A 12,239-nucleotide genomic window follows, 5' to 3' on the forward strand; every position below is an offset into this window, starting at 1 on the left:
TGGTTTGAACCCGGGAGTATCGTTACATGTTTTGGATGATCTACATTTACAAACAAGAAAGATTAACATTGACCGTACATTTTTTAGCCACTGGGAAATCATATAGATCATTAAGTTTTCAGTTTTGAATATCAAGATCTGCATTTTCATACATTGCAAAAAATGTTTATGATGCTATAAACGATCATGTTCAAGCAGATTATATAAAAGTGACCTAATTCGTCCGCCATGTTTATTATCAAACTAAATGTATATAGGTGAGAGATAGGTGTAGTTTTTTATTGACAGGCCTTTGTTTAAAAACACATGGATATAGGAAGTTAATTAAATAAGATTATTAATGAAGATATGATCTTCGCACTTTGCTGGACAATTTAAGCAATTGTCTCATGAACCTGAAAAATTCAGGTGACTTAACAGAATTCGAACCCATGACCTCTGCGGTGCCGGTGCAGTGCTCTGACCAACTTAAATTGCTTAAATTGTCCAGCAAAGTGCGAAGATCATATCTTCATTTAATTTCAAAACACCGCACTGCATACAACATTCTTTCATATATAACATTATATTACGCACATATTAGTCACCCAACTTTGTGGATGATTTTCTACAACTTATTTTTTGTGCACTCTCCAGATTTTGGATATATTTTAGACAATATAAATAACTACAATATGCAAAAGTTTAAAAAAATTCTACCTTGTAGTTTTTAAATTATACGCTAAATAAAAGAAATGAAGAGTACACTGTAACATAAAGCTTAGTTTTTCTTCAATTTCTTGACTTTTATACTTTTTTGGGATTTGTAAGGACAGTAAAATAGTAATAAGTAGTTAAGAATTGTTTTTTACTGTTGTTTTTGATGGAAAACGTATTTTAAAGACGATTTTTCAATTTATCATTTTGAATGATAAATTTTAGTTGAATGTGGGGATGAATGCTGTGATAAATGTTGTGTTGAATGTGGCCCAATGTGGTGCCAATTTCACAGTAGTAAGATTACCATCTTGAGCAGTCGATGAAGATCTAAGACTTGCTGATCCAGAAGAGTCTGAATTCAGTAAATTTGCTGCTCGGCAAAGTAAAGCTGCTGCCTATCGATTTTTCGCTCCATTATCATCCCCCATACCAAAAAAATCGTTTCTTTTCTACAGAATACTAAAGTTGCTTCGAAGGACAAAGATCGTTGTAGTTATTGCATAAAATATTGCAACAGAATAGTTTATTGATATTAACAATTTTTGGCGGTAAAAATTATAAATAAATTATAATGTGACTGAGTAAAATTTGATGTTTTGCGAGTCACGAATAATGTTACGTCATCATAATGGAATGTTCAACAACAAAATGCGTTTTAACAGAAATTGTACAGGACAAAATCCGATTATGAAATTCCAGAATGGAATATGATCAAGACAACATGCACATTGCAAAGGACAAAATGCGCATTAGTAATTGAAAATATAGCTTTTAATTTTGGCGGAGAACACCCTCCATAGTTTTCGACAAAGGTATTTAACATGCATCAAGTACAGTCTATACAAAGTTGTAGCATCAGGAATTGTATTCCCTTGTGGTGAATTGCCATCAGAAGTTAAAAACATCTTTCTGTTTTATTGCATATTTATATAACAATAGCTTTTGGTTTAAAACAAAATGCTCTTGTCTTTTAAAGACAGGAAACAGGTTCACTTTTGTAATTTTTTGAATCAACAGCTTCTTAACAAAGTAGGGCAGGCGGTTTTATTTGGAGCTGTGTATTTCACCATGTATGGTATTGCAATCATTTTAAATTCAGAAACAGTGGAAAAGCTGGTTGCATTACTATAATCTTGATCATCATCAAAGTATCGTCTTGTTTTATGTTTGTCCTGTCTTTAAACAGAAGTACTTTGTTTCAAACCAACAGCTACTGTTATATCAATATGAAAGAAAACATAAAGGTGTTTTCAACTTCGGATAGTAGTTTATTACAAGGTAATACAATTTCTCATGCTGAAGCTTTGTGAACAAAAAAGTTCATATAGTGAACTGTTGATATAGCTTCAATAATTGATTATTTGATAGCTAAAACGTGTAACTACATATCACCTGAATCCAGGAATAAGGAAAGTAGAAAGAAATGGCTTTACGGTAGATTGGATTGCTCGTAGAGACCATTGTGTCAAACTGCTCTTAACTGAAGGTTTATTTACGAAGATTGTCTTCGAGTCAAAAATCATTAGAAAAGTTTTCCCTAATGCTAACGATTCAATAGTATTCAACATCAAAAGCCTGTGCTTTATAGAAAGATTATAAATTATCATTATGTTCTGAAATCTGACTCTAATTTACAAGCTCTTCACCACGTATCACGCTGTCTGTACTTTAAACCAGAGCATGTTCAATTGGCTTATCAATGCTTTGATCTGGTCTTTAAATAGTCAATGATTTGGTGTGGTCTTTGGTCTTTATAATTTTGAAAAACATGCAGAAGTTTTGTCATTACTCAACTTATTAATTTTTTAAGCTAGATTAAAAATTGGATAAGACTCATATGCAATATCAAAGTCTGTACAAACAGTTACATTGTAGCAAGACTGTTCTTCAACAACAGAATTGTTTTATAATGCACAAACAAGAATTTTCTTTTCAACAAATGCCTCACCAAGTAGAAGAATATACCATTCTGCATTAAAATTCAACTTTAGCTATAATCACAGTTTCACAAGCAATAAAGAAATTAAAAATTTCACATTAGATTATTACAATATTAAAGAGCTACTGCATCCAACAAATATTTTAAGTGCATAATTTTCCACCAAAAAACTTTTTGTAATCTGTCTGCATTAAATTTTCATGCCTGGATTACATTGCAAAATATGTACTACCTAAGCAAAATTTCATGACTACAGTGCTTCAAAACAAAACCTTGTCCAACTATGGAAAACACTGATTTAATAGCAGACACAGTTTAAGTCAAAATAAATTATAGCATCTCAATTGTAAATTCGAAATACTTTTTAGTTTTATAATAATGAATGATGATGAATTATAATAGTGATGAATTTCTACAGAATATATTTTTACCAGTTAAGTCGCTCTACGGTTTCAAAATTTAAATACAACCAAAAATAAGCTGCAGTGATTTATTTTGACATACCTTATACCTGCCAAAGCTTTGATTCAGATCTGGACGTATGTTTAGTTACGTGTTTTCCCGGCCAAGAATATGCAACCGAAATGTGGAGTATTTTCTTTATCGCTGGTAAATTATAAGCAATGAAAACAAATATCTTGGTGCTTCTGGTGAAAACTGCCAAAATATACGTTCACGTACGTAAAAACGCCTAGAAGTGGGTCACGATTAGTTTCAAAGCACGAACTAGTCAACTGCGAATGTAGCTCAAATCCATAAAATTGCATGAGTTTGGTTTGCAATAATTATTCACAAAAACGCCAAAAGCTTGATTGTGGTTTCCGATATATTTAAAATTTCTATTAGAGAAGGCGGAATTGCTTCATTCTTTTGCTCATTTAGCCGATTTCACACAGTTTCATTATAAGTGATTGCTATAAATCTGCCTCAGACTCTGTAAAAGCTAAACTCTCTTAGGACCCCTTAGAGGCAAGGAGAAAAGCGCAATTAGAGAATTTAATGATACAATTTTTAGGATCCAAGTTGAGATACTATCGTGTTAAATAAACGTAAATAAATAAATAAATAAGTTTAACTTGCAAGTAAGAACGAAAATGGCGGCTCCACGCTCGCCCCAGACCCGTTGTCCCAACTCTCCCAATAGAGGGCTCTGATAACTGCCTCTAAACTTGGAAAATGAGCTGTGAATTATCTTGCCTTGGCAACGATAGGAAAAATTCGATTCTTGCACGAGCAATTTTCAAATGAACACGAACGCCGATATTTTACGGGTATCGTACTATTTTTAATATCAAAATAATTTAAATAACTTGTTTTATTCATTGCAGATATTTCAGATAAGTAAAAGGTCACGAAATGCCTTAAATATTCTAAAATCTTTGTATGTAAACGTTATCCACCATACATTTTTATAGTAATTAGTATCTCTATTGGGTAACCGGAAATGCATTTTGCATATATAATTAAGCTTCACTTTTGATACTTATAGAAGCTATATCCAGTTTATTATCAGATCAGTGACGTTTTTTCCATAGACTAGATAGTTAAACCGAGCCAATAAGTTTGACGCTGGTTAAAAAAACGACGTACATCGGCATTCATATGTAGCCAACAAATTGCTCCTTTGTTGATAGTTATAAAAAGCACCCCTAGTAGGAGCTGAATATACTATTTTAGTGAATTTGACGCCTTATAAAAATGAAACAATTTGACAAAATTAAAAAAAATTTTCTAAAAGAGGCTTGAACTAATACACATCGGTATATAAAATTTAAACTGCTTTAGAAAAGTTCTCATGACGTAGCGGTTTGCGATCAAAACTGTCAACTTTTGCCCCCCGGTTTACGCGTAATAGAAAAAGATCTATCCTCCTTCAGTCAATAACCACAGTCTAGAGTCTATTCCATGTTTTAGCACATGCCGAACATGTAGGGAGAACATGTAATCTGTTTTCTCCCAAGAACATTTTGTTTCATTAATTTCTTTGCCAGAGACTCATATCGTAGCCGTCTCAGTGATGACGAATGCTCTGTGAAAGAATATCGTATCCGTCTCAGTGATAATGAATGCTCTTTGAGAAACATTGTTTGCGATGCAGGAAAGCCGGGCGTAAAATCACGAAAAATTATTTGGCGATATTAAACTAATGTGTGATTTCTTGCGTATCAATATGCAAGCCATAGTTTGAATTGGTTGTTTGACCATAAACTAGCTAATTTGGACAAAACTGATCGCATGGATTTTGTTGTTTAGGTTTTCAAGTACTTTAAAACAAACTGATGTCGTTCGCAGAACTAACAATAGTACTTAACGACGACTTGCGATGAATAAAGAACGTACGTTTTTCATTACTGTGCCAGAACTCTTATTTAACAAAAACTTTTATTTCCTAACCAATCAACATGACGAGAAGAAGGTCAAAATGACGTCAAAGCATTCATATATAGTTTCTATTCAACCTCGTAAAATCATAGATGCTGGTAGATTTTCTGATCAGCTTTTCAACGACTACAAGTAAGTTAAAATATGTTCTTGCTTTTTATTAAACAGCATATAGGAGTGCTGTTTATGTTTTTTATTTCTTAACCATTAAGGTATAAATTCCATGACCGAAGCATCGCACAAGTAAATCATTTTCTTTTCAACTCAACATGAAATTCACCCTCAGTTATGGATGTTTTCTTTTTATTTAACTGTAGTTATAATGGCGATTTTTAACAAACTCTTTGCATTTGTTTTATTCATGGCAAACTCCGACGTTAGCTCAGGTTGGTCTTCGATGATTTATCTTCATATTAATCATTTCTATTGTTTTGTTTTCCGTTTGACAAATGTGTAATAGAAAATTATTAAAAGTTGCTTGTGTATTTACTAATGGCAGCGAATACATTTATTTCATCCACTGTTTGCTAATCTTACCTGTTTGTACAGCCGACAAAAATATGTTTGCGCTGATCACGTTCGTACTTTTAATTTGTTTCTGCAAAGCGGATTTCGATGCACTTTTTACTTATTGATGTCAATGCTTCCGCTTAGTCACTATAACATATTATCACGTAAACTTACTATATTTATTCACTTCGCACTGAAGATGGCATAAAGTATGCCGAAACATGTTTGCTATAAAGAAATTTGTCGTCTGTTTTAAATGTCTTATAACCATTGTGCTCTCACGAAATTTTGATGTCAATGTAATGTAACATGGGAAGAAATCTTTTCAAATCTGCGCAATGACCGTAGTCTTTAACAAAGAGTTTTGCTCAGTTCTTAAATTGCTTATGAAAGGAAAATTTTGTTATTTAAATTATGTTTGCAATGACCAGAACTTTTGAAATGACAGTGTATATACTTTCTAAAACACCTAATGCATATCTCTTTTCCTTTGCGAGATGTTGAAGTTTTTGTTTTTTCCATTTTATCTACTTTGTGACATCATACTGCATGATGAGTTCCCCCAATGTTTCAAATTTTCTTCAGTTTCCTGACAACTTTAGGTTGATACTAATAAGCAGCATTTTGTACCATTAACCACGTCATAACAAAATGAAACTCTGTCATTGTGAAGTAAAGTATCGTTAAATATATCTAATACTCCTAATTCTTATTATGCATTTTAACGTCACAAGATAGATAAATCGGACAAAGCAAAAACTTAAATATCCCAAGAATTAAAAGTGATATGCATAAATTGTTTTAGAATGTCCCTTGTCATTTCAAAAGATCTCTTTAGTAAAAGTACAACACAGATAGCAAAATTTTCTTGTCATGAGCACTTTAAACAGTTCTTATAAAGACTCTATCATACACCAAGGTATCTACAGCTTTTGTTAAAGATATGTAATATGTTTAAGTTTTTTACCTATAAATCTTTACGTCACTATTTGTTTAATGAAATCAATTATTACTATTAAAATTTTTATTTCAGCGCAAATTCTACGTTGCCGTTTGTGTAATAGTGTCCTAGCTGGTTCATCGAATGCTCAGCACAGTTGTGGGAATAGCGGCGTATGCATAATCGCCGGCAACGACTATTGTTATTCATATGAATACACCACACGTGATGGCAGCAGAATATTTAAACGTGGCTGTGCACGTGAAAGGCCGGGACTACCGCAAACGATATGTTCCAACAATGTCGTGGCTTTTCAGAATTTCTTACCTAAACAAACCTTATCTTCCATTACTTCAAGTAGTGGCACATGTTGCACAACAGATAATTGCAACAATAATTTCCCACCACTCAAATCAAAAAGCAATCTAAACCGATGTCATCTGTGTTATTACCAATCCAACTATGCAAAACCATTTCAAAAATGTTCCGGAGCAACAGTTGAGTGCCCCACCGGATATTGCTACTCGGTGAATTATACCCGGTCTAACGGAATAAATGTTGTTGAAAAGGGATGTGACATTTCCCCAACAGATCGCTATTGTCAAAAGGGAGCAGATACTTGCCAAAGTAGGACTAGACAAGTCTCATTGCAATCGTGTTCATGTTGTAACAATGATCTGTGTAACGGAGGAGCGATACATCCACCAGTGAAGTTCATTTTAGGCTTTCTCTTCTTTATTGTCCTCGTTTTCTTGTATTGAACGCCAAGTTTTGGATATACGTAATGATTATATTCTAATTAATATAATTAGTAACTTTTTGTAAAATTATTGGTTTTAGAATAGAACCACGATAACTCGAACGGTGGTCGAGTTAGCAAAGGTTGTTTTAATGATTGTAAATACTTAAGATGCAGCAGTTTTTCTTTCCATTTCTAATTTAAATTTTCTTTCTACTACATTAAAAGATTTGTGCTTTTATATGTATGGTTACGAACTGTACCCGTTTTTGTGACGGGTGCCGAACGCTGAAGGCGCGAGCCGAGCTAGGGGTGTCCTGGGGAATGCTTCCCCGGAAAGTTTTCGCATTATAGAGCGTCGGAGACGGCATTTCCTTCATTTTGGAGACATCTTCAAAGGATTTGACTCTGAAAGATGACTACCGCTAAGGTTGTCGAAACGTCAGTCAACAACAACAAAAACAGTCTTTCTCAGGACTATACCAACCTGGACGATCATCATTTACAAACATGTAACGATACTCCCGGGTTCAAACCATTTACTTTAAAAACATTACACTTCACACTAATTCATAATGACAATACACAATTGACATAAAAAAATTACAACTAAAAACATCACACCTAAATCACACATCACAACTAAAAACATTCACACGAATTCACAATGACAATACACATTTCCTTTATAAACAATATAATGACGTAAGAACCAGATAACAAATACGGCTAACCTGACGTTTACTCCTCATTTGACTCTGAAGATGGTTACCGCTAAGGTTGTCGAAACGTCAGTCAACAACAACAAAAACAGTCCTTCTCAGGACTATACCAGCCTGGACGATCTACATTTAAAAACATGTAACGATACTCCCGGGTTCAAACCATTTAATATATATGTTTGTTTATCATGTTTTTACAGTAATGTATTTTAAGTAATAGCAATGTATGTGCTACAATCTGGATTTGGATATGCTTAGAATAAATCATAATAATTGTTGAGAGGAGTCATGCCATGTTACTTTTGAGGTTACTTTTGTTCCAGGTTACTTTTGAGAGGATGCAGTAATTCAACATGTACAAGCTGAAGTAAATGGAAGCTATTTTCTCATATTTATTACTTGCAAATGATTTCAACTTAAGTGAAATAGCTATCAAAAGTAAGTGGATCAACTCTGAAATATTCTGAGGTTGTAGTTTTATACAAAATGGAATGAGCAATATGAAGAATGGCACAAACTATGTGCATTTTACCAACTGCACTTAATAAAACTTTTAAGTTCTTTTTAAAATCTAAAAACTTAAAGTAGTCAAATATGTCATTAAAAATCCATTCAACAGATACTCTTGCAGTACTCATTGACTGATTGTAGTCTTGCTGCCGCTTTGTCACAACAGCTCCTCTAAAAAGACCTTGCAAATGTATTCTTAATGGATATGCATGCAGGATCACCGTAGATGCACATAGGATTTCCTGCTGGTACAAAAGAGAATCTTTCAAGATGTTGTAAGAGGTAAGCAAGCATGCCCCTATCATGCCTTCTACCTTCCGCTGGGCCATAAACATTCTCAACAAGGCCATCAGGTAATGCCACTGCTTGAAACTTTATAGAGTGAACCCTTTTATGGCCATTTTACAGCACTCTTCTATTCACACCAGGCCTGCAGACTAGACGAACTGTCCCATCAATAAACCCCAACAGTTACCAAAACAGCTCCAGATCTGTGTCTAGCATTGGCATACTCAACAAGATTTGCAGGTGATAGTAAGTTATGGTTGTATTCTGAGAGCAGATGATGCTAATGATCCTAGAGAAAATCAACCTTGTGGTTTGAAATGATAATGAGCTGAGGAGCTGGGTGAGCAATCTGCTAATCATGCCACCACAGCTGCAAGGGTACTTAAAAATTAAAATTTAAATGTAGAATACAAACTTGAACATAGAACATAAGAAGTCCAATAATACGAAAAATGTTCAACCTAAAATGCAAAAATTGAATTTTGACCAATATTTGACGCGATACATACTACTTACGTATGGCGTTTTGCTGACATTACAACGAGAAAGTGTAAATGAGTCGTTGCAATGTAATATTTTATCAAACTCACTCGCAGTTAATATTTCTGACAGATTCACCAGCTATGCTGCATAACATTTACGTGACAAATAAAACTAGAGGTGTGGAGAAACTCTACGTTCGTTTAAGAAATGACAAATTACAGAAACCTGAATTTTACTCTCGCATTCTAGTCGAGATGTCAGCAAATGCATCGTACCAAAAGTAAGTTCAGTGGACGATAAAAATCATTGCTTCTGTCATATTTTTTAAAAATTGTTTCCTTTATAAAGAAGGCAATTAAAGCGGGTGCAGTAATCTGGATAGAGAAGTATACTTTGGTCGTGTAGTTTCACGTGCAGGACTGCCGTGCAAAGGGAGCGTAAAGAACGGGCAGTGTTACCATTTGACGTATACCTACTGGGGTGAACACATCGAGAAAAAAGGAGATATTCTCTTGGATACTGGATACGCTTTTGTTACAGCTCATCGCGGAGATCTTATACCACCAAATGCCGTAATGACAGGAGTTCCTTACAGATCTGACGGACGCGTACTGCGTACATAAAAAAAAACTTGATAAAGGCACGCTTAAAGTCATGTATAATGCTTTTGTATTGCCACATTTTGATTACTGTTCTTTGGTATGGAACAACTGCTCCAATAGTTTACAGATTAAATTACAAAAACTTCAAAATAAAGCTGGCGGAATAATTACAGGTGATTGCTATAAATCTGCCTCAGACTCTGTAAGAGCTAAACTCTCTTGGGACACCTTGGAGGCAAGGAGAAAAGCGCAATTAGAGAATTTAATGATACAAATAATGAAAGGCAATTCTACAGATTATCTTCGACAGTTTTTCTCAATATGTACGAATGAAATGTATGAATTACGAAATAACAATCACGTTCTCAACTAGCCAAAACCAAAAACAAATGCCTTAAAACGTAGCTTTGCATGTAGAGGTGCATAGGCTTGGAATAACATTGAAGATAAAAGAAAATATCCATTGCATGCATAAACTTTATATATTTAATACTTTTTATTTTTATATAGCTCATACTTTGTTTTTTTTTTGTTTTTTTTTTATTTTATACCTAGATGTAGTATACTTTTTAATTTTATTTTATCACATGGCTATCTGAAAATCAACTTTTTTATTTTTATATGTAGTTGTATGTTAGGATCCAAGTTGAGATACTACCGTGTTCAAAATAAATGTAAATAATGATAATAATAATAATAATAATCTGACGAGATGCGTACTTGGTATATGTTTTGTCGTCAGTTTCTTTTTTATCATATAAGAATTCTGCAGAGAATCTTGAAGATATTTGTTCTAACATTTGAAACTATTTAAATTTAATCTACTTCATTTTGTAGCTATATACGTGACAGGCTACGCTCTTGTATGCATTGCATTGCTATTTTGGTTGTTGCATGTCATCACTGCTCGATAAAGGTTTAATGGACGTGATCGTTCAAGATGTCCATGACACCTTAACAATGTTCACTGCTTTAATCTGGTTCGACTGTGTAAAAATAAGCCTAACACGCAGCTTTTAAAGGGTTTGTTTAAAATGATAAAAATTGCGTTTTTTTATAATAAATGCTTGTAAGACATGCTTTCGTCAAATTGTTCTACCTCAGGTGTTGCATACTGAGCAGGTAGAAATAGAGGTTTTGAGCCCCTCCTGTAATTTTGGTGTCATATTGAATTTTGACCATTGAACTAAAATACATGGAACGCAACCTCAAGCAAATAATTGAAGCCATATCTTACGTCAAACACGCGAGATTTTACCCCAGAGACGCGTTTTTAGTGTTTCGAGGTTCTCTCGCGGAGTAATTATTGATTGACTTCACACGCGTGTCTTGGGTAGAGTCTCGCGTGTCTGGGGTAAAATCACGGCTTCAAAAAACTATTAGGGTTTTGTATTACAGGTAGCGTTCCATGTATTTTGGTTCAATGATTTTGACTTTGTTCACGAATCCTGAAATGCATCCTGGTTAATGCTTAGCGCTCAACGAGAATACCTTAGCAATTAACATACTTTTTATATTTAAAGTACGTTTGGTATACATCAAACTGGCACTGACCACCATACATTTTATATTTAGCCTTATCAACAATTGTCTTCTTGGTTACAGAATAGTAATTTTAAATTTGGCATTAAAGTCAACAATGATCCGTTGCTCCTGTCGCTGTTGCTATGGTGGATAAAAGTAAAAATTTGATATGAACATCTCTTCCCAGGAAAATTTTTCTTGAATTTTACATTTTCTGTGTATGCATAAAACGTCGGTAATTATTCAAACTAGCACGCAGAGAAAGATTATAAAGAAAGTCCACGAAGTGAAAGTAATCTCCGAATGTTTCATATATTTCCAAAGTAATGCATTGATCATTCTAAATAGGTATATGACCTACTGTTTGAAGTTGATTACCGTGTACTGCAATAAACTGAGTAAAATTACTATACATGTCTGTGTTTACAGACAGTCTTGTTACGTTAGTTAATGACCAGGGCAGGATTAAGGGGAGGGCGTTATGGGCGGTCGCCAGCAGCCGGTTTTGAGGGCCCCGCGCAGAACAAATATTTTAAAGGAATGTCACCTTTACACATAGCAAGAGCAATACAAAAACAACAACACGGGAGATAGGAAAAGCAACTTTAATGTAAAACGCTTCATCTAAACAGTCTTCGTAAATATTACAAGTTTAATTGCACATACTTTTTTCTTTCTAAACATAAAAAATTGTTACTTTTTTACAGTTTTTGTGGATAAAATATGTCAGTTGGGGGGAGCTATTGGACTGCCAAGGCCCAATGAAAACTTGATCCGCCCTTGTTAATAACTGCCCGACCGGCATTCTAATTCTGTCTAAGTCTGTCAGAGTTGAAAAATGAATGGAATGCAGAGTTAGTCATAAAAACTCTATTGTACTTATTGGTACGTATTTAATTTG

This window comes from Xenia sp. Carnegie-2017, unplaced genomic scaffold (assembly GCF_021976095.1).
Source record: "Xenia sp. Carnegie-2017 unplaced genomic scaffold, XeniaSp_v1 HiC_scaffold_24, whole genome shotgun sequence".
Classification (NCBI taxonomy): Eukaryota; Metazoa; Cnidaria; class Anthozoa; order Malacalcyonacea; family Xeniidae; genus Xenia; species Xenia sp. Carnegie-2017.